The sequence below is a fragment of the Triturus cristatus genome, chromosome 8 (genome assembly GCF_964204655.1).
Source record: "Triturus cristatus chromosome 8, aTriCri1.1, whole genome shotgun sequence".
Taxonomy (NCBI): domain Eukaryota; kingdom Metazoa; phylum Chordata; class Amphibia; order Caudata; family Salamandridae; genus Triturus; species Triturus cristatus.
In genome coordinates this window covers 166,564,181-166,587,525 of record NC_140591.1, presented here as the reverse complement: position 1 = coordinate 166,587,525, position 23,345 = coordinate 166,564,181, and the positions used below count along the sequence as shown (strand labels likewise).

The window sequence follows — 23,345 nt, the reverse complement described above, 5'->3', positions numbered from 1 at the left end:
GTCCATGTGATGAGCAATCAACTCAGTCTTTATTGCACTTTGTGTTTTTTCTGTAATTACCATCTACCCTATACCAGGAGCATTTTCTTGCCTTTGCTGCGTAGGTACAAGTTTACAAAATTAAAAGTTACTTTGCTCTATCTCCAGCAACTCAATGATTATTATACTTGCCACTCAGTTGGTTGTTTTTTAAATGTAGCCTAGCCAGAGGATGAGAATGTTATTTTAACTGTTGGCATTCTGTTCACTACAGCACTTAATGTCTTGGTTTTTACTGTACCTCGTGTCAATTGATTTATATAAAATTGCATTTTCTGTTGGTAAAGCAGTTATTAATTCTTTTGTATATTGTTTTTTCTTTTTAATACTGCATATTTTTGAATGTGTTTATCTTTTATGATCTACTTGGTACGATCGAATAAAGATTATTGAATTGAGTCAACATGTGTGAGATGATGTATGTATGTCAGTATTGCTTTTATAGAACCACAAAATAAAGGTGGTGTCCCCCACGTGAGACTCTGTATTCTTGCACACCAAACACTCCCTTGTTCGTACCTTTACTACACCATCCCAAATAACTGAACCAATCTATATGCAATAGTGTAACATTTTATTCCTATAGTAGTATTACACAAATATTAAAAACAAGTGTATTCTAAAATCTCAATCTGGCAATTTCTGGTACTAAATTACAAAGATGATTTCTTGATATATCCAGAAGCACAATTTCACATCAATGTACATACATTAAAAACTCATTATCTTGTCAATATCACAATTAAAATAATCACAGATATCTCAAAACATATGAATGACTATGTATACAAATAAAAATATGTTGACCAAAACCATAGGTTTGTCGATGCTGTGTTTCGGTGGATGAAATTCAATAAGGCCACCTTCTTCAGGACTTCATTAATATGACAACAGTGATCTATTAGCAAAGATATGAAAATATATAAAGAAAATTACTACTATATTGAAAATTTCACAATCACATATATGTTGCTCAGTTATTATTTGAGCATCCGTTCATATTAAAAACTACGCATTGATCAGGGGTGTGGAATTTAATAAAACATCTACTTGTCCATGGGGAAAGTTGCTTCATAAATCTGCCAATTAGGTGTAAACCAATTTTACCATGTTTAAGGGAGTGGACACAAACACTTTAGCTCTGGTAAGCAGTGGTAAAGTGCACACAGAGTCCCAAGGCCAACAAAAACGAATTGAGAAAAACACATGAGGGGAGAAAGCAAAAAGTTTTGGGGAAGACCATCTTGAGGCTGACAAGTCTAACATGTGCCCATACACCTCCCCAGCTGAAAATGGGGAGAACAACCCACCTCCTGGGAGTTCTCAACACTAAGGCAGAAGAGCCTGGACAGACCATCAGCAATGGAGTGGTCTGACCCAGGACGATGTTCCATGGTACAGTCCATTCTCGGTAGGGTGCTGGACAAGCTCAGCAGTTTGGGATTCTCACTCCTCATTTGCATGAGCAGGATGAGGGACCTGTGGTTTGTCTGAACTCAGAAGTAAGTGAGAACTTGTAGAGCGCACAAATGCCAAGGCGTCTTGGCTCTGAAAATAGCAAGGAAACTTGTAAAGAAAAAGCCTAATTTCTGTACAGGGAATAGACCGGTCTTGAGCATTTTCCTAAACAGGCATCTAGTAGGTTGTAGCCTAATGATGACCGGCAGTTCGTTTCTGGCTTCTGCCTCCCCATCTGGCCTTTTAGATTTTGGGGACCTGGACTAGTCCTTTATTGGCAGATCTAAGATTCCACTGTGGGGAGTGCCATTGGAAAAGTTTCTGTAGGTCCGATGCCCCACCACCATACATTGCTTTATGCACCAGGCATAGCGCCTTGAATTCAATGCGCTGCTTGACCGGAAGCCAATCAAGCTCCCTGATGCTGCTAGAAATATGGTGGTATTTGGGAATATTGAGCAGCACTCGCGCTGCAGCATTTTGAAGGGATTGAAATTTTAGCAGGTTGCGTTTGTCTATGCCCAGGAAAAGTGCATTGCAGTAGTCAATTCGTGAATGAATTTGTGTGACTACAACAGATTTTCTGAGATCCAGGAGAATAAAAGGTAACATTTTGTGCAAGGTCTTTAGTATAAAAAAGCAAGATGTCAAAAGGTTGATCTGTCCTGCAAAGTTTAGTTGGTCATCAAACAGGACTCATTACGTTCCTAGTGTTTACCAAGGGGTTTGGACAGTGACCTGCTTCTGCCTGCAACCAAAATTGGTTCCAGAGTGGAGGCCCTTTCACAAACTCAATGACCTCCGTTTTATCTGTATTTAATTTGAGGTGGTTCTGATGCATCCACCCCATTATGTGCATCAGACAGTTGTGAAATCTCCCAGCCACGGTTTCCACACTCGAAGAAATAGAGATAACAATCTGAGTGTTGTCGGCATACGATACCAGCGAGAAACCGTGAGCCTTAGTCAGCTTGGCCAGAGGTGTGACATAGATGTTAAACAAGGTTGGTGACAATCCTGAGCCATGGGGAACTCCACAAAGGAGGGAGAACACAATCTGTTCTCTCGTAGTGAGGAACGAAGTAAGTAGGGTTAAGGCCGCCTCTTTAATTCCTATTGCCTTCATCCGCTGCGTTAATACCAGATGATGGACAGTATCAAACGCTGCTGATAGGTCAAGTAGTATTAGGACGGCTTTTCCTCCCCCTTACAGCTGTCTGCGTATTTCCTCAGTGGCCATAATTAGAGCTGACTCGGTGGAGTGCTGTGGTCTGGAGCCATGTTGGGTAGGATCTAGAACGTCATTGGTATCTAGATAGCCAGTTAGGTCTTGTTTGATTGACTTTTCTAGAATTTTGGACGCAAGCGATAAGCAGGATATGGGCCGGTAGTTTTTCACCTCGGAAGGGTCTAGAAAAGTTTCCTTTAGAATTGATCTAATGCAGGCTTTCTTCCAGGAAGCAGGAAAGGTCCCTGACCTGATGACATTATTCAGAAGTGGGGCTAGTTGAGTAGTAATCTTATCCGAGGCCAGATGTATTATAGCGGGGGGACAGGGGTCTGTTGGGTACCCTGATTTCGTGGATAATAGCAGATTGTTTACTTTGTCCACTGTTAAGGGTGAAAAGCTGGTCAATTGACAGGAAATGGTATCCAGGATAGAGTCCTCTGTAGATGGTATAAGGGCTGTGTTAGGGGCAGGGATCCTCCCTGCAAGTTCGTCATTGACCGTTTGAACTTTGGTCTGAAAAAAGTTGACCACTTTACCAGCGAGAGCTTGATCTGGTGCAAATTTACAAAGCGGTGACTGCCTATACTTAGATTTTATAAGTTTAAGATCTGAGTTATACCAGGGCGCTGGAGCTTTATTTCTCCGCTGTTTATTTATTTTTTCTGGGCCCAACTGATCCATAGCTGTTCAGATCCAGCCATCAAAGTGGTTGGCTGCCTTGTTATTATCTGGCACTAGCGAGGGCAGACCTTTAGCAAGCGTCTCTACTAAATCCTCTTTATTGATTTTATTCCATGATCTAAATTTGGCAGGGGGCAGCTTCCTTGACTGAGACATGTGACTCTCTAAGTAGCAAAGTTTGAAGAAAATGGCTTTGTGGTCCGTCCATGTTAGGCGTTGTACTTTGTCCACTGTAATTTTTGAAATGTTAGTGAAAATCCTGTCAAGAGTATGACAGGCCTTATGCGTGGGCTCTAAGATTATCTGGGTCAGTCCAAAACCCGTCAAATTATCTAATAGAGAGGAGGTGCCTATATTATTATCACATTCAAGGTGAAAATTTAAATCCCCCAGTATCATAAAGGTAGGGGAGTCTAGACAGGATTCCATAAGTGTCTGCAGACTTTGTATGAAAATGGGTCCCATACACACATAGTCTCAACTTCTTCAGTGCCCAGACCACAGCAAAAGCCTCTCTCTCAATAGAGAGCCCGGCCCAGCCTGGGGAAGCAGCACCCTACTGATAAAGGCTACAGTTTGGTCTAGTCCCTCCTCATTTAATGTCACAGTACTGCCCCTATGACATGCTCTGACGCATCAGTCTGTACTACGAATTCTTTGGAGAAGTCAGGGACCTTGAGTGCAGGTCATTGTCAGGAATCACGGGAGGTTTCCTCCCTCTACTTCCACTGTGGCTACCATTTTCTCATTACAAACCCATTTGAAAGCAAGTAACCTTTTTAGTTGGAGCAATTGCTGGCATCGCAGAAATTCCAACATGGCTGCCAACTTTCCGAATTCTGCAACTGCTTACTGCAGTTTAGCAGTCTAGTGTTTCTTAGTACCAACTGCCTGAGGAATGTTCTTCAACATTCCTCAGTGCACTTCACTGAAGAGATTATCCGGAGAGCACCTGTTTACCAGTCGTCGTGGAAGATAGTCAGGGTAGAAGCGGCACCTCGGGGTTAGATTCGCCGGTCACCTTACACTTCAAGAATCAGGTTAGCATTATAACCAGCTGTGAAATAACATTAATCTGAGAGAGGTTTTTTCTTGATAAAAATTAACCAATTAAAAAATCTTGTCATGAAATAAAATCGTTAAGGAAATTAAGAAACTGTAGTCCTTGCTAAGAACCACTCTTTGGTTAGTCTATAGTATATTTATGACGTATTTCTCAAGTGTGAGCGTTCCGTTATTATTTACGCTGCACACACACTGAAGTATTTTGGAGATAGAGTTCAAAGTTATCTCCGGTAAATTAGTACCCTTGGTCCAGAACGAGCTTCATGAACAGCTGACGCTCGTTTCCTCTAGTCTTTGAAACCTGAGACGGAGGCAGCTTAGTCAGTCTCCTCACAGCCTAAAACAAAAAGAAGAAGAACAACAGGAAAACGCTTGCGTATTTTAAGCAGCGTTACACGGACGATTATTCGAAAGCCTTGCTTGAGGGAAGGCTTATACCTAACTAAAAATTGTTTTTTATTTAAAGAAACGCGAGGGAGACTCGGCGTTAGTCACCATTGAACTTCCAAGTTCAAAAGGTGATATTGGTACGCGTGAGCAGCAAATAAACGCGTTAACCCTAAGAACCTCCTAATTGTTAATGGCGCTTTACAAGCGTAAAAAGATAAAGGGAAATGTCCAATTAAACCCCTAATAGGTCAGCACTTTCACTTCTTTGGCCATAACGCTAAAACGTAGCCAACTGAACAATAGAGGAGTATTCTTGGACATTACTAAAATAGAAGTCAGAATCAAACTTCCGGCAACATTCATACAAAGGCTTCACCAGATTCTCATACAGTGAGTGGAAAGAGAGAAGGGTTAAAGTGGCCACATACACACGATAGAATTAGGAAATACTCACCATGATTTTTTCTCTCGCTTCAGCATAGAATCATAACCAGAGAGACACAACCTGTAAAAGAAAAGAATAAGAGAACAGTGTGAAGACGTCTCCTCATACAAAGCTACACATGAGAGAGATAGAAGAGAGGCAAGCCCAAAAACACCATCCTGGTAAGATAAGTTATCTATAGTTAAAAATACAGTAAGTTAAAGAGCAAAAGGACAGTTAATGATTTAAGATAAATGTTATAGCCAGAAGAAAAAGAACAATAGAAGACGAAGCAGACTTGGCAGAGTTTTTGGAGCTGTCTCTTCTTGTCCCATTCCCCTTTCCCCCCTGGGAACTTACCTGCAAAGGAAGTCTAAAATACCTAGCGGGAAGTTCTGAGAGGGGCATTGGTACCTAGCTTCATTCTGCTCCTGTGCAGTCCGGCGCCAGTTGAAGACACCCTCTGACAGAGTGAAGTGCCCACGTCAGTTCAAGCACCCGAGCAGAATGGCAGAAGGATTAGATTTAAAAAGATTAGGTGAAATTTTGAGTAGTATACAAAGGGATTTGGAGGCAGTCAGGGAGGACAATAAAGCAATGAAACAAGAGATCTTAACATTTAAGGCAGGAGCGTCAGGTTTAGGAATTAGTCAAGATACCACCCCCTTTGGAAACCAAAATCCTAATCCTAGTACTTCCTCCTTTGCCCCCACTCAAGTCATCCATTCATTGTCCCCAGTAATTCCTCTAGCTCCTCCAGAGAGGTTTAATGGAGACCCACAAAAGACCCACATTTTTTTAACTCAATGTTCCCTCCATTTTATGTGCCGCCCAACAATTTTCCCCGATGCTCAGTCCAGAGTGGCATTCATCTTATCCTACCTCAGTGGGGACGCCGCTTCATGGTCAATGCCATTGGTAACAAAGGATGACCCAATACTCTATAATTTGGAAGATTTCAAGAAAGAATTTCTTCGAATTTTTGACCGAAGAACAGCATCACAGGCTTCAGATAACGAACTGTTAGAGTTAAAACAGGGAACCAAGGAACTTGTGGCTTATCTAGCCCAGTTTAATAAATTAGTAGTGGAGACCAGCTGGCCAGAAGATAAACAAGCAGCAGTGTTTTACAGAGGGTTGCGAGAAGAACTGAAAGATGCCCTATCGCAGATTCCAAATCGTCCTACAGACATCTCAGCGTTGATAGACTTAACCTTGGAAATCGACTATCGATTAGGTGAACGGAAAGGAGAACGAAGAAGGGAGTTTAGATCTAGCATTCCTCGCTTTGATCGAACCAAGACAGAATCTTCACGGTCGGCGGAAGGCGCTTCTGGAACAGAGCCCATGCAAATTGGAGTAGTCAGAGGTCCTCTCTCTAAGGAGGAAAAAGAGAAGAGAAGATTGAACAAACTATGCCTGTACTGTGGCGGAAGTGGGCATTTCGTTAAGAATTGTCTGAAACGACCCAAGTTGCCGACCAAGGAGAAGGGAAACTAGAGGCACCACAGGTAAGCGGAGTTGGACCTGTGGATGCGAATGGAGCCGCAACTCCACCAATTCACCAATTGGCAAACACATTACAAGTTTCTTCACCCCATCTGGTAATGACTGTGACACTAAGGTTCAGAGGGAATATTTTGAACGGAGCAGTTGTCATGGTGGATTCGGGAGCAACCGGAAATTTTTGCGACCACAAATTTGCTGGCCAAATCGGATTGCAAGCAGTCAAAAAGGAGAAAAGCGAGAAGGTTCGTGCAGTGGATGGTACTGAGTTAACTTCAGGACCAATTACTAGTCACACTGAATTCGTTCATATGACCATGGGTGAAGGACATCAAGAGACATTGCAATTCAATTTAATAGACGCTCCCCAATTTCAATTGATTCTAGGACTCCCGTGGTTAACGGAACATAACCCCTTAATTGATTGGGGAGCCAGAACCATTCAATTAAATTCTGAATATTGTAAAAGGCATTGTTTTGAAGAATTGGCAAACCCTACTGAAACCGGAGCGGTTACACCGTTATGCTCTAATGGCAGTTCCGTATGTGTGATTCAAACTCTGGAGATACCGGAAGTATACCAGGATTTTGTAGATGTTTTTGATGAGATCAAGGCTGAAACGCTACCACCCCATAGGCCCTATGATTGCAAAATTGATTTGGAGCCTGGTGCTAACTTGCCTTGCAGCAGAGTATACGCCTTAACTGAAAAAGAAAATATCCACCTGAAAGACTATCTAACGAAAAATCTGGAGAACGGATTTATTAGACCTTCCCAGTCCCCAGTCTCTTCCCCCCTTTTTTTTGTTCCGAAGAAGGGAGGAGATCTCAGGACCTGCATAGACTTTAGGGCCATCAAAAGAATCACTGTAAAAAACCGTTACCCTTTGCCTCTTATATCAGTACTGATCGACCAAGTAAAGGAAGCCAAAATCTACACTCGTCTGGATCTACGAGGAGCGTATCATCTCATTAGACTTCGAGAAGGCGATGAATGGAAGACTGCGTTCAGGACCAAATTTGGACTCTACGAGTACTTGGTGATGCCGTACGGTCTCTGTAACGCACCAGCGGCCTTCCAGTATTTCATCAACGATGTGTTAAGTGACTTCATTGATCGGTGTGTCATAGTCTACATAGATGACATTTTGATTTATTCACAATCAACTGCAGAACATCATGATCAGGTCAGAGCTGTCTTGCAACGTCTACGCGAGAACTCCCTCTATGTAAAATTGGAAAAATGTCTATTCAACACCGATACTGTGGAGTTTTTAGGCTTTGTGTTGTCCCCTAATGGAGTTCAAATGGACCAACAGAAGGTGCGAGCAATCACTGACTGGAAATCTCCTACCTGTATCAAGGAAGTTCAAAGTTTTATCGGATTTTCCAATTTTTACAGAAGATTCATTCATGGGTTTTCCTCCAAAATTTTGCCTCTAACCCGTCTCCTAAAGAAAGGCGTTCCGTTCCTGTGGTCTGAAGAGGCGGAGCAAGCCTTTCAGTTGATGAAGAACAGTTTTATCACAGCACCAGTATTACTCCATGCGGATCCTTCTGAACCCTTCTATTTGGAAACGGATGCTTCGGATCTAGCCATTGGAGGAATACTTTCTCAGAGGCACAAAGACACCGGGCAGTTGCATCCAGTGGCCTTTCGCTCCCGCAAACTCAACCCTGCGGAATGCAACTATACAATTACAGAAAAGGAACTCCTGGCTATTAAAGATGCCTTCAAAGATTGGAGGCATTACCTAATGGGGGCTAAACACACTGTAACGGTGTTCACTGACCACCGCAATCTGAAGTTTTTGCGTTCAGCTCGCACTCTTACTCCACGCCAGTTGCGTTGGTCACTGTACTTCGCGGATTTTGATTTCGTTATCACCTTCCGTCCGGGCTCCAAAAACGGGAAGGCTGATGTTCTTTCCAGACTGGATACTGAAAATCAAACAACTGTCATTGAAAATCAACAAATCATACCCGAAGAAAAATTCATCGGATTAATTGCAGTGGAACCTTTTGAGCAACTTGTTCGCGATTCATTGTCTGATTGGGATATGGAAACCTGGGCCTCCGAAGATCCACTTCGTTCCATCCGCCATGGCCTCCCTTACCACGGTTCCACTCTGTATTTACCCACCAATGAACTTCGACTAAAGGCTATGCAGGAATGTCATGATAACCCTCTGGCGGGTCACAAGGGCATTCTAAAAACCGAAGATTTACTCAAACGAAGTTTTTGGTGGCCATTCATGTGCCGAGATGCCCGTCAATATGTCCTAAGTTGTGAACTCTGTGCACGGGGTAAATCAGTTAGACAAGCTCCAAAGGGTCTTTTGCAACCTATGCCTACCCCTCCATGTCCTTGGCACACGGTTTCCCTAGATTTGATTGTAGATCTACCTTCCTCTCAGGGCTATGACACCATTCTGGTAGTGGTTGATACCTTCAGTAAAATGGCACATTTTATACCTTCTAAAGGTACACCCACCTCTAAACAACTGGCACAACTTTTCAATCAACACATAATTCGCCTTCATGGCATTCCTAAGGTAATCATTTCGGACAGGGGTTCCCAGTTTCTCTCACGTTTTTGGAAGGCTTACACCAAGGGCCTTCATATCGATCATCGTTACTCTACTAGCTTTCACCCAGAAACCGATGGTCAGACTGAACGTGTTAATCAGGAACTTGAACAACACCTCCGATTATATCTGTTAGACGAGGAGGGCGATTGGCCTGATCATTTATGGACTGCTGAGTATGCTTACAATAACGCCCTCAATGTCTCCACAGGTCACTCCCCTTTCTTTATCAATTCAGGCAGACATCCTAATTCCTATGTTAATTTTGACAATGCTAACACTCCTGCTGTCGAAGACATTGCCCAACAGTTTACTAGGATCCACCACACTGTAACCCAGAATTTAACAATGGCTAAGACTCGTTACAAACACTTTGCTGATCGTAAACGAAAACAGGCACCTGAGCTTCATGTAGGTGATTTAGTCTGGTTGTGTACCAAAAACCTAAAACTCAAGGGTCCACGTAAATTCCAACCCCGTTTTATGGGTCCCTATCCAATTGAGAAGGTTATTAATCCTGTCACTTACCGACTATCTCTCCCTGGTTCCACTAAATTCCATCCAGTCTTTCATGTCTCTTTGCTAAAACCAACCCACCCGGGTTTGCGTAGGTCCTCTCCTCCTGAGCCATTAATACTGCATGGTGAGCCTGAGTATGAAGTCAAACGGATTTTGGATTCCAAATTCATCCATAATGAACTCTTTTATCTGATTGACTGGAAGGGTTACGGTCCGGATGAACGTTCTTGGGAAAAGAGTGCTGATGTCCATGCTCCTCGTCTAATTAAAGCCTTCCATGCCAAATTCCCTGATAAACCTCATCAGGAGGAAACCCCGTTGGGAGGGGGTACTGTCAGGAATCACGGGAGGTTTCCTCCCTCTACTTCCACTGTGGCTACCATTTTCTCATTACAAACCCATTTGAATGCAAGTAACCTTTTTAGTTGGAGCAATTGCTGGCATCGCAGAAATTCCAACATGGCTGCCAACTTTCCGAATTCTGCAACTGCTTACTGCAGTTTAGCAGTCTAGTGTTTCTTAGTACCAACTGCCTGAGGAATGTTCTTCAACATTCCTCAGTGCACTTCACTGAAGAGATTATCCGGAGAGCACCTGTTTACCAGTCGTCGTGGAAGATAGTCAGGGTAGAAGCGGCACCTCGGGGTTAGATTCGCCGGTCACCTTACACTTCAAGAATCAGGTTAGCATTATAACCAGCTGTGAAATAACATTAATCTGAGAGAGGTTTTTTCTTGATAAAAATTAACCAATTAAAAAATCTTGTCATGAAATAAAATCGTTAAGGAAATTAAGAAACTGTAGTCCTTGCTAAGAACCACTCTTTGGTTAGTCTATAGTATATTTATGACGTATTTCTCAAGTGTGAGCGTTCCGGTATTATTTACGCTGCACACACACTGAAGTATTTTGGAGATAGAGTTCAAAGTTATCTCCGGTAAATTAGTACCCTTGGTCCAGAGCGAGCTTCATGAACAGCTGACGCTCGTTTCCTCTAGTCTTTGAAACCTGAGACGGAGGCAGCTTAGTCAGTCTCCTCACAGCCTAAAACAAAAAGAAGAAGAACAACAGGAAAACGCTTGCGTATTTTAAGCAGCGTTACACGGACGATTATTCGAAAGCCTTGCTTGAGGGAAGGCTTATACCTAACTAAAAATTGTTTTTTATTTAAAGAAACGCGAGGGAGACTCGGCGTTAGTCACCATTGAACTTCCAAGTTCAAAAGGTGATATTGGTACGCGTGAGCAGCAAATAAACGCGTTAACCCTAAGAACCTCCTAATTGTTAATGGCGCTTTACAAGCGTAAAAAGATAAAGGGAAATGTCCAATTAAACCCCTAATAGGTCAGCACTTTCACTTCTTTGGCCATAACGCTAAAACGTAGCCAACTGAACAATAGAGGAGTATTCTTGGACATTACTAAAATAGAAGTCAGAATCAAACTTCCGGCAACATTCATACAAAGGCTTCACCAGATTCTCATACAGTGAGTGGAAAGAGAGAAGGGTTAAAGTGGCCACATACACACGATAGAATTAGGAAATACTCACCATGATTTTTTCTCTCGCTTCAGCATAGAATCATAACCAGAGAGACACAACCTGTAAAAGAAAAGAATAAGAGAACAGTGTGAAGACGTCTCCTCATACAAAGCTACACATGAGAGAGATAGAAGAGAGGCAAGCCCAAAAACACCATCCTGGTAAGATAAGTTATCTATAGTTAAAAATACAGTAAGTTAAAGAGCAAAAGGACAGTTAATGATTTAAGATAAATGTTATAGCCAGAAGAAAAAGAACAATAGAAGACGAAGCAGACTTGGCAGAGTTTTTGGAGCTGTCTCTTCTTGTCCCATTCCCCTTTCCCCCCTGGGAACTTACCTGCAAAGGAAGTCTAAAATACCTAGCGGGAAGTTCTGAGAGGGGCATTGGTACCTAGCTTCATTCTGCTCCTGTGCAGTCCGGCGCCAGTTGAAGACACCCTCTGACAGTCATGTACACATGATCTCATTGAGGGTGTCAAATGCTTTATGGCAGGCCTCTGTCCAAACATCTTTTTGGGCTGCTTCTTAGTAGTCAGCTCAGTTAAGGGAGCCATAAGGATGCCATAGCCTTAACAAGCCTCCTCAAGTATTCAGTGAGTCCCAGGAAGGCGCTCACTTCAGTATTGGTTTTAGGTGGTTCCCATGCCAGGATAGTTTCTATTTTGGCATGGAGGGGCTGCACCATGCCTATGTCCACGAGGTGTCTCAGGTACACCACAGAACCTTGTCCTATCTGGCACTTGCTGGCCTTGGAAGGCAGGCCTTCCTGTTGCAGAGTCCGAAATACCTCCTGGAGGTGAAACAGGTAGTCCTCCCAGCTGCAACTGTAAACAGCTAAGTCATCCAAGTAAGTACCACTGAAGGCCTCCTGCCCAGCGAGGACTTTGTTCACCATTCTCTGGAAGGTGGCAGGGACATTCTTTAAAGGACATCACCCGGAATTGGGAGTGGCCCTCCGGGGTCGAGAATGCGGACCTCTTTTTTGCCCCCTCAGTGTGGGCAATCTGCCAGTATCCTGAAGTAAGGTTAATAGTGCTCAGGAATGTGGTAACCCCTAGACAATCAATGAGCTCATCAACTCAGGGATGGGGTGTACACCAGTCTTGGTGATTGAGTTTAGCCCCCTGCATTCCACAAAGAACTGTGTTCTGGGGTAGTGCTTGGTCGGGCGGCTTTGTTTACTATCATCACTGCACTGGACCGGGGACTACTGGATTGACTGGATCAGTCACTCCCAACTCAAGCATTTTGGAGACTTCCTCCTTTATGCTTGCCCTCACCTTGTCTGACAACCTGTAAAATGTATTCTTTACAGGCATACTGGCTCCAATATCAATGTCATGGGTACACAAGTGTGTAAGCCCAAGGGTGAGGGAAAAAAAGGGAGGGACACTGACCCAACAACTGGTGACAGTTCCTTTGCTTCTCTGGGGTCAGGGTAGGGTGGAGGTTGACACCTGCCACTAACAGGTCTTGCTCTTTGGAAGATAGGATGTCAGGGAGAGGTTCACTCTTCTCTTCCACACCATTATCTGTCACCAGAAACATGGTGGCCTCTGACAGCTCATAGTGTGATTTGAGGTGATTTACATGGATACCCTTTAGGGGTTCTTTGGGGTCTTGAGGTCTATCAAGTAGATGACCTCCCCCTTTTTTCTCCTTCACCTCATAAGGTCTTGGAGGGCCCTTGGCTCCACTGGCTCCATGGCCCACACTTATTGTCCAGTCTGAAACTCTACCAGGGTGGCCTTCTGGTCATACCAGAGTTTCATTACTATCGAGGTGGCTTCTAGGTTCTCAGAAGCCTTCTTCCAGAACTTTTGTATATGGTTTCTAAAGGCCAGCATGTAACTAATTAGATCCTGGGTGGCCTTCTGGGAGCTTGCTCCCAACCCTCCTTTACCAGACTGAGATGTCCCCTAACAGGGTGACCATAGAGGAGCTCAAATGGGCTAAACCCAACTCTCTTCTGTGGTACCTTCCTGTAGGCAAAAAGCAGGCATGGTAAGAGGACGTCCCACTTCCTCCCCATGGTCTCAGTTAGGCCCATAATCATGCCTTTCAAGGTCTTGTTGAATCTTTGATAAGCCCATTTGTCTGCAGGTGATAGGATGTACAGAACTCATCCTACATGTACTTCATATATGCAAACATGAAGTTGGTGCCCCTGTCAGACACCACTTCCTTGGAAACCCCACTCGGGTAAAAATCCCCATCAGAGCCCTAGTCACTTCAGCTGCACTTCCAGATCCCAGAGGTCCTCTAAAACCTAGGATACATTGGATGCCAAAGGCAGTTTTGGGGCCCAAGGGTCCAACAATGTCGATGTCCACCATTTCAAACGGGGTGCTAATAATGGCTAAGGGATCTAGGCGAGCCTTGAGCTTTTTCCCTGTTCCCCACTGGCCTCGCAGGTGGGACATGACCTGCAGATTGTATCAGAGGCTGTCTTCATCCAGGGCCAATAGAAGTAGGTCACAAGCCTAGCAAAGGTCTTGTCTTGCCCCAGATGTCCTTCCAGGGGAATGTAATGTAAAACAATCAGGGTTTGGGCTCTGAATCGGCACGGCAGAGCCCCATTGAACAATAAACAACAAAATGCCAATACCAATCGCTTTTTTGACCTTATTTTTTAATTTGTCATGTTGAACTAAACAAAATGACCACTAAGTCTTTTTATCCTCAGTTTTTGAGTCTATCAAAATGTATTAATCCACTAAATCATTTAAACGGATTATTCAAAATCATTACAATAGTTCTACATACCAAATAAATCCCAAACAACTCGATTTAACACCTCTCTCATACTCACAGTCATATCTTCAACACACTTTCTATTCTGATTTATACACAGTTTACCAACCTTGTCTCATTCACTCCAGCAGACAAACATCCATTCTTCCTTTCACACCCCCATACTATACAAAAACAACATTTGATTATACATAAGAATGTTTTTTAGAGAAACAAAAAGACCTAAGGTGAACGAATTTCACAATAACTACAAGAGTCAAGAATAATTCCAACAATTATAAACACTCAATAGGTCACAAAAAACAGGTTGACGCGTTTCGAACAACCAAAATTCAATTAATGGTGTTCTCCTCAGGACCGACAAGCTTAATTTCCTTGAATAAATCAGCCGATCTATTCATCTGCTGAGAGTCTGATTCATTATTCGTAAACGCACGGCGCGCAATTTAATTCATGCTGGAAAAGCTGTACCGGAACGACTTGCTCATAGTGCAAAAACCCGTCTTATATTTTTGCCAAATTCTTCGGGGAAACTATTCAAAGAAAACGCTCCCCTTCCGGGTGAATGACCCTTTTGCTTTAGGTCTATGCTTGTTCACTCGGGGAGGTGGGCTCTTCATAGTCTGTATGCTGAAAACCGTCAAGGCACCGCGGTTTCCCCGAAGAATTTGGCAAGAATATAAGATGGGTTTTTGCACTATGAGCAAGTCGTTCCGGTGAAATTGTGAATTGTGAAATTCATACACCTTGGGTCTTTTTGTTTCTCTAAAAAACATTCTTATGTATAATCAAATGTTGTTTTTGTATAGTATGGGGGTGTGAAAGGAAGAATGGATGTTTGGCTGCTGGAGTGAATGAGACAAGGTTGGTAAACTGTGTATAAATCAGAATAGAAAGTGTGTTGAAGATATGACTGTGAGTATGAGAGAGGTGTTAAATCATGTTGTTTGGGATTTATTTGGTATGTAGAACTATTGTAATGATTTTGAATAATCCGTTTAAATGATTTGGTGGATTAATACATTTTGATAGACTCAAAAACTGAGGATAAAAAGGCTTAGTGGTCATTTTGTTTAGTTCAACGTGACAAATTAAAAAATAAGGTCAAAAAAGCGATTGGTAGGTGTATGTAATGAGCAAGTCCCAGTAGGAAGGCCCCATGCTCAGGAACCTTAGGTTCACTACATAGGAGGCCATTCTACAAACAGATCAGGTGATCTCCAGAGGTGTCTATAATACCCTATACAGGAAGGGGATAAATGTCACCTGCCTACGATGCACAAAGAGCTTGAAGCATCTCTGAATGAAGGTAACAAATATATTTCCATAGGGGGGAAATGAGATTTGACACAAGACCAACAGTAATGCAAAATTAACGAAATATCAAAAGAAGTTTATAGATTATTATTTTATTAAATGTGAAAAATATATATATTTAATTGTTTTAAATATATTGCAGAACAAATCAATTTGAGATAACTTACATAATGTTTTTAGAATGAAAACAAATAGCCATAAATATAACACAGAAAAAAACCCTATCACGAATGCCCCTATCACAAGTAAATCAGAACAAGGACATTGAAAAACATCAACAACATATCATAATCCACACCACAATTCACACATTAGATCAGTCATACTTCAGTTATAACCAAACATCTAACATACAGCCAGGAAAAACAATTAAACAGAGAGATAGGAACCACTGAACAAGCTGCTAGTGGTGTAAAGAAGCAGAAAAATATTATTTAGAGGTACATTATTGAACTATTATACAGCAACTGCTTTTAACACACATAATATCACTGGTGTCTATATTGACTGTGTTGTGCTTAGAACATTCATGTGTTCATTTTCTTTAATTGAATACAATTTTCATCATGTGCATAAGGAAAAAAGAAATTAGTTAAAGCTTTCATAGCGTGTCAAGCTCTCCTTTAACAGTCAGTACACCAGCATGTAGTTCCTGTAGTTAGGTGTGCCAACACGCGTTTCGGTGTCGGGCTTCAATGTAGTCACCACCTTCTTCAGGGCACAGAACCGATGGAATCAGGGATGCCACATGGATGATAGGGGGGTAGATGTGTAGAGGAGATGAATATCAAACCACCATTTGGAAAACTGAACCAGTCATAGCGCTACAAGTGGATCAGCTGCAGGAGATAATAGAGATCTAGGAAGAAGGGATATGTCACTGGTATCTATCTTACGAAGTAGGCACCAAGTCTGCACAGGGAATAAGAGAGGCAGCTCAGGGCGCGATGGATACACAATGAGGTAGACTTATATTGGCTCGGGTCGCAAAACCTGGGGAATATGCACCGGGTGGAACACACAGGATGCCGCTTAGAAACCGCTTTGGGGGTGCACTCCCACTCTCAGGGGCAGACGCGCACTGTGGCCCCGATGAGCGTCAGGTAGATGGAAAGCAGACTGGACCACACCGCAGACAAAAGGATCTCCAGAGGTGTCGCCAGCTACCTGAACCTAAGCTTGCCGCATCAATCCTCTAGAATTGGACTCTCCTTCTGTGCTTTACAGAATTACACCCTGGTGCCCCCACTCTCAATTGCCATCCAGCAAGCACAGGCAGGTCCCCCAGGGAGGTATTGTACTCCCAGGTAGCCTCTAGGGCGGCCGCCTCTGGGGCCCCTTCAACCTGGACTGCAGGACATTCAGGGGCTGGTTTCACATGCCCTTTCCTGGGCCATTTTTCCATGCTTCAGATTTCTTTGACTCCCCTCTTTGGCAGCCATGGACCTTGTTGTCATGCACACCTACTCAGGCAACCCTAGTGTTTTCAGGTGTGACCTGATGTCCATTTCCTTCCAAATAGTTTGCTCCAGGTCGTTGCCTAACAGACGATCCACAGGCATGGCAGGGCTCACCGCTACCTTAAGAGAACCTCAGACCCCCGCCAATCAAATGAAACCTTTGAAGTGCAAGTGAGGCTGTGCACAGCTTCCTCCCATCCTGACAGGGTAGCCCATCATGCCAATTCTCTTTCCCCCTTTACTGTATCCAACTATACCTAGCCCTGTGACCCAGTAACAATCTGCAGACACCAAATAGTTAAAACAATGAAATGCCAACAATCTAAAAGTGACATTTTCAGAATTGTGACTAAAAGTCTGACTTTACAATTAAGCAGAATTTTAAATACAATTCCATAGACACAAAACATGATATCTTGATCTGCTCCCAAACAAAAGACATTACTTATTAAATGTAATATGGTAACCCAGTGTTATCCTATGGGAGAGCCAGGCCTCACTGTAGTGAAAAAAGGAATTTGTGAGTTTTTCACTGTCTGGATATGTAGAACCTAAAAGTACATGTCCAACTTTTTAAATAAAATTCACCCTTACCTATGGGCTGTTTTGGGCCTACACTAGGGGTGACATATGTATTAACAAGCATTGGCATAGCCAATCGGTCTTGCCTTTGGGACCTATTACGTATTTAGCCATGCAGCACAATCTGCTAGGTGCTACAACATCTCCTGTTCTTTAATGTGTAAGCTTTGACTCTAATAGGCATATTATAGCACTGCACCGAGAAGTAGTTATTTAAAGTGTTTTTGGTGGTTCACTGGTTCACTGGTAGTCTGAACTCCTATATCTGGAAATGCTTTCATACGTGATAATGAAGAAAAAAGTGTATGAAATAAGTAATTTGCCTGATAACACAATTTAAGCGAGGAAGCCACAATGCGTCCAGGGTTTCCAGTTTCACTTGAGAACTGTCACCACTGCCCACACGTTACACCCTATGTATTCTGAACTTGTACAGGATCAAAAATCCATTCCGTTTCTCACAGTTAATCGAGTCTTGATTCCCGGCTGAGGGTTGCACCCACCTTGCTCCGAAGGGTCCGAGCTGAGGGCACGCCCAGGTGCTCTCATTCTGCATCTTTGCTGGGTTTTCTCGTAGGGCGGCCCACTCTCAGGTGAACAACCACACATTTTACTCAGTGGCCAATACCTTTTAATAAACTTATGTTTTAATACTTTTGCTGGGGACTAAGGGAGTTAAAAGACGTTTATGTTAATTATGTTCACGGGTAACACAGCACTATAATCCATAACATAAACCTGCATTATATGTCAGGAGATGACGTAACCACTTCACGGATCCAAGCTTGAAGGTTACAGCACTTGAATGACCTATTTGCCCAAATGTAAAAGTACTTCAATCTGGTGACATGCGCTGTGTAAATAACACCATCTTGCACAAAATACATGATGGCCTCATCTTTGTATTCACTAGTCTGTGTGTGTTTGCTTTTTCTTTTCTTTATATTTAGACTACTTCAAACAACAGAGCACACTTTGAAATGTGTTCTATATCTGAATTGACTATCCCTGAGTAACAACTTAAGTTAACAAAGACAGAAAATGACAAATCAATACATACACTTTCCTCAAACGCCCAAGTCTTTGCGGAATACAAACGCAACAATGATAAATAACTGCCATTTTCTCTTGGAAAGGTGGCAACCCTAGACACCTCATCTGTGTAATGAGAGCTAAATCACTGAAATATTATGCAGTACATATAACAGTATGTTAAAATGAATGCCAATCTCTCCAGCCTTCTCTTGTTAACAAAAACCGACAACTGCAGAGCTCATCCACTTGACCCTTGTGCAGTCAATCAGCTTTAAGGCAACCAAGACATTGTATGATTCATCCCCGGATCTGAGACAGAATAGCTTCCCAGGAGAGCTTTGTTGCCAAAGCCATGCGCCTTTAGTGTTCTCTGTAAATTATTCCTCCTGTATTATTTAAAGTGCTATGCCCACGTGACTCTTTCTTATTTAGGAATGGGCACACAAAATGGAGTGGTTTTGTATTTTTTTAAATTGAGTATGATCTGCACGGCTAAACAATGCGGGTAACCCGATGCCTTAGAGCAAACTCACAAATGTCTGTGTTTAGTAAGGAATGAGCGGCGATACGCTGATTCACTCTCTCAGCTCCTTGTGCGTACGCGCTGACGAACAGCCTGCAGTCCGACCCGCAGAGCCCTTTAATAATGGTTCTGCTTAACCGAAAGCTATACAGATATGCCATGTGCATTATTTATTTATAGTTTCTTACCTTCTGTTTGTAGTATCGCGAGAGGCGGTGGGGCAGCCCACGTCTCTCGCAACAACAGGGGAAGCGTTGCTAGTAAGCACCCCCCAAAAGAGTACTTTGTAAGGTGGGCTCGACGGAGGTCGAGACCACATGAGTGTGCAAATAAAGGGCCCAGGGCGCTGGGTGTGGTTATGTTCGTGGCTAACCACCAACACCACACCTGTGTGTCTGAGTGGTCCTTTACGCAGCTGGCCTAGTGACCCACGATATTACACTGGCGACGAGGTGGTGTCAGCAAGCTGCTGTCCTACCTCCGACCCGCCGAGCTGTCCGCTGCTGCCGCGCACTTGCCTGCCGCTGTGCAGCCCCTCCCGCTGGTGTGCCTCGCGAGCGTCGCCTGGGCCCCCGTTTGAGTCTGCGGCCTCACAGCAGCCCTGCTGGACCGTCGAAGCTCGCCTGGAGCACGATGTGAGCGGAAGCGCTGGAGCGCGTGTGCCGGTGCCCCACTGAAGACGTCGAAGCGGTAAGCACTCGCGGCCTCTCTGCTGCCCCCTCTGGCCGTTTGAAGACATCGCACCCGCTACGGCCTTCCCCCAGCAAAACCAGTGGGTGGCCCTGCCCCGGGAGTCGCGCGCTGCAGGCGCCTAGGAAGAGCCCTCTTCCACGCATCTCTGGCCACCAACCAGCACTGTTTGTCCACAGGAGTGACTGCCAGACACTTCAAGGGAGCCCACCCCTCAAAGTGCAACTGCTAATATTGTACCCCACGGTGCTCTGCTGCCCCACATCAGAGTCACACCCCCACTGGCACATGAACTAATTAAAGCCACGAGTACATGACCCTCAGCTGTGGGACGGTCCCAGCTGCCTGTGGTGCGCACGCCCTATCAAGGTCCCAGCCGCCGCCTCCTGCTTGTCAGCTACCAGTTGAGACACCACCGCATGGCATCTCACCAACTTCTTCTCCTGCTGTCCACGCTCCAGTGCCCCGTAGACGTCGCTGCATAGCCTTCCTGCGCCCCAGTAGCCGTCCACAGCAGTGCCACCATGACCACCGTCCCGCCTCTGGAGCCTTTCGTAGTGACTGGTCCGCCGCCTTCCCAAACTGCGCAATGGAAGGAGTGGCTGGAGACATTCTTCGAAGCTGCGGAGATAAAAGAGCGACGTCAGCGGTCCATGCTCCTTCACCTGGGCGGCGCGGACATTCATAAAATCGCCACGACTGTCCATGAGGCCGGGCCCCCGAAGACCTATGCCACGTTGCGTGATGCCATCGCTGCGCATTTCGAGCCGTATGCCAACCCAGACTACGAGCGGTTCCTCCTTCGCCAGGCGAAGCAGCTCCCAGAAGAATCTGTCAACGTATTCTACGCTCGCCTCAAAGAGTTAGCAAGCACGTGCACCCTGCCTGATGAAGACGATGAGGTGCGGGCACAGTTCATTCAAGGGTGTGCTTCCTCAAAACTGCGCGAGCGCATTCTCGAAGAGCACAACATGGCAATGAAGGACATACTGACCCTAGGACGCTCCAAAGAATTGTCCAAGGCCAGGGCGGCCCATATGGAACTCAAAGCTGCGGTAGCCATCATAGAAGAACCAGTCTGCGCTATTCAGCCCAATCCACGAGGCCCGCGGCAGAGACCCAGAAGGCCCTCGGTCCAAGGGCCCGGGCAGAATCCCAAAGTCCGCCTCTGTGGATGGTGCGGAGGCCCGCTCCCACACGACGGCGCTTGCCCAGCTCAAGGGAAAACATGCAGCGCATGTGGAAAAGTCAATCACTTCTCCAAGGTCTGTCACTCAAGGCCTTCAAAGAGGTCGCAAGGTCCAACTCGTCCAGTACGTGCACTGGAGCCTGTCCCAGGATACTCCTCGAGCGGGGACATGGACTATGATGAAGCCGCCACTGTACACGTGGTGCACATGCTACATGCCCTCTCGGCATCACCGCAAGCAGCACCCATGTGCACTGTCAACGTGCAGGGACATCCAGTGACGACACTCATCGACACAGGCGCCACGATCAACCTCATGGCCGTCTGTGCCTACAGACTACTGCCCAATCCGCCTGCGCTCCGCAGCACCAACGTCCAAGTGTACGCTTTTGGGACACACACCCCCTCCGAATGTGCGGAGTATTCCAAGCTGAGATCTCGCACAACGACATCCGTCAGTCGGCCAAAATCTACGTTTCCAGAGAAGGGTCAGGATTTCTACTCGGCTGTCGCACTGCCCAAGAACTACGCCTTATCCACTTTGCCTTCGCGGTACAAGCACATGATCTAGACAGGTTAATATCGAAGTTCGCACCCCTCTTTGATGGGATCGGGTGACTCAAAGGCCCAGCAGTTCGTCTGCACATCGACAAGTCGATAGCCCCCGAGGCTCTCAGACACAGGAGGATTGCCTTCCACCTCTGCCCGAAAGTCAGAACTCCGCATGCTGGAAGCGGCTGGAATCATTGAACGGGTGAGAGGTCCCACCCCGTGGGTGTCCCCCATCGTGGTCGCGAAGAAACCGAAGCAGCCAGACGCTGTCCGCATATGCATCGACATGCGGATTCCGAACTTCGCCATCAAACGAGAACGCCACCTGACACCCACGGTTGATGACATCATAGACGAGCTCGCGGGGTCAAAGTGGTTCTCAAAGATGGACCTCCGGTCGGGGTATCATCAGATCCCGCTCCACCCGGACTCGCGTCCAATCACGACCTTCTCCACCCACGCTGGCCTGTGGCGCTACAAACGCCTTAACTTCGGAATCTCCAGCGCAGCCGAAGTGTTCCAAAATATTATCAAAACTGTCCTGTAGGGGCTAGAAGGGGTGCTCAATGTGAGCGACGACATCTTGGTCCACGCCCCCTCTCTAGGAGAACACATCCTCCGCCTCAACGCAATATTCACACGCCTCAGAGACTGCGGCCTAACACTCCACAGGGAAAAATGTGAGTTCTTACGCCGGGACATAAGCTTCTTCGGATATCGCTTTTCAGACAGAGGCATCGGGCCTGATCCCGAAGTGAAGGACGTCCAAGAAGCGCCAGCCCCTACATCGGTGACTGGAGTCCGCAGCTTTCTGGGCATGGTCACATATTGTGGCTGGTTCATCAAGAACCTATCGGATCTGACAGGTCCACTGCGAGAACTCACAAAGACCACCACCCACTGGACCTGGGGCCCAGCACAAGAGCAAGTGTTCCAGCAGACCAAGGCCGCTTTGTCTGCCAACACAACCCTCGTATACTTTGACCCGTGCCATGACTCCCAACTGGTGGTAGACGCCAGCCCCACCGGTCTTGGTGCCGTCTTAGCACAACGCCAGAGTTGCGGAGACTGGGCACCAGTCGCCTATGCAAGCAGGACTCTAACGCCTACTGAACAGCGTTACTCGCAAATTGAACGAGAGGCCATAGCCATTCTATGGGGGTGCCGCCATTTCCACATTTATCTGTACGGCCATCTGTTCACGGTCATTACTGACCACAAGCCACTGGTGCCGCTGTTCCAAGATTCGTAGTCCCGGCCCCCTGCCACGGATTGAAAAGTGGATACTGCAGCTACAGGAGTTCCAGCTGAAGGTAGAATACAGACCCAGCACATGGAACCCTGCCGACTTCCTGTCGCGGCATGCCCGGCCAGTCACCCCGCCAGAGGCTGAGGAAGCAGCCGCCACAGAAGATTATGTGCGGATGATTGTTGAGCGGTCCCAGCCCCTCCCGATGTCACTGCAAGAAGTCATAGCCGCCACCCAAGACGACGACTGCCTCCAAATGGCAATACAAGCAGGTGGCTCCGGGGACTGGCAGCTTCTACAAAATCCATCGCCCATGCGAACGGCAGCAGCCCAAGCTACGCTAAAATCACTACACCAAGTCCGTCAAGAGTTGTCGGTATCAGCAGAAGGGTGTCCCCTGCGTGGCCCGCGCCTGGTTCTACCTGCAAGCCTCACCAGACAAGCGGCGCTCCTCGCCCACGGAGCACATCAAGGGAAAGTCAAGTCCAAGAACCGGCTTCGGAGAAAAGTGTGGTTTCCCGGCCTGGATCACCAAATAGAATCACTCAT

The 23,345-nt window shown here is 45.4% G+C and overlaps 1 protein-coding gene and 1 long non-coding RNA gene across 2 annotated transcripts in view; one reads left to right on the top strand and one right to left on the bottom strand.

The window, feature by feature from the left end:
- IGSF5 (immunoglobulin superfamily member 5) overlaps nt 1–23,345 on the top strand; it is an 850,576-nt gene that overhangs the window by 5,747 nt on the left and 821,484 nt on the right. The window lies entirely within an intron of this gene.
- The window catches only part of LOC146801758 (uncharacterized), a 195,848-nt gene continuing 173,099 nt past the window's right edge, over nt 597–23,345 (bottom strand). The window contains exons 2-4 of the long non-coding RNA XR_014967653.1: nt 11,453–11,503; nt 5,319–5,369; nt 597–937 (exon numbers count right to left, since the gene is read on the bottom strand). This is a non-coding gene — a long non-coding RNA (uncharacterized LOC146801758). The remainder of the gene's footprint in view (nt 938–5,318; nt 5,370–11,452; nt 11,504–23,345) is intronic.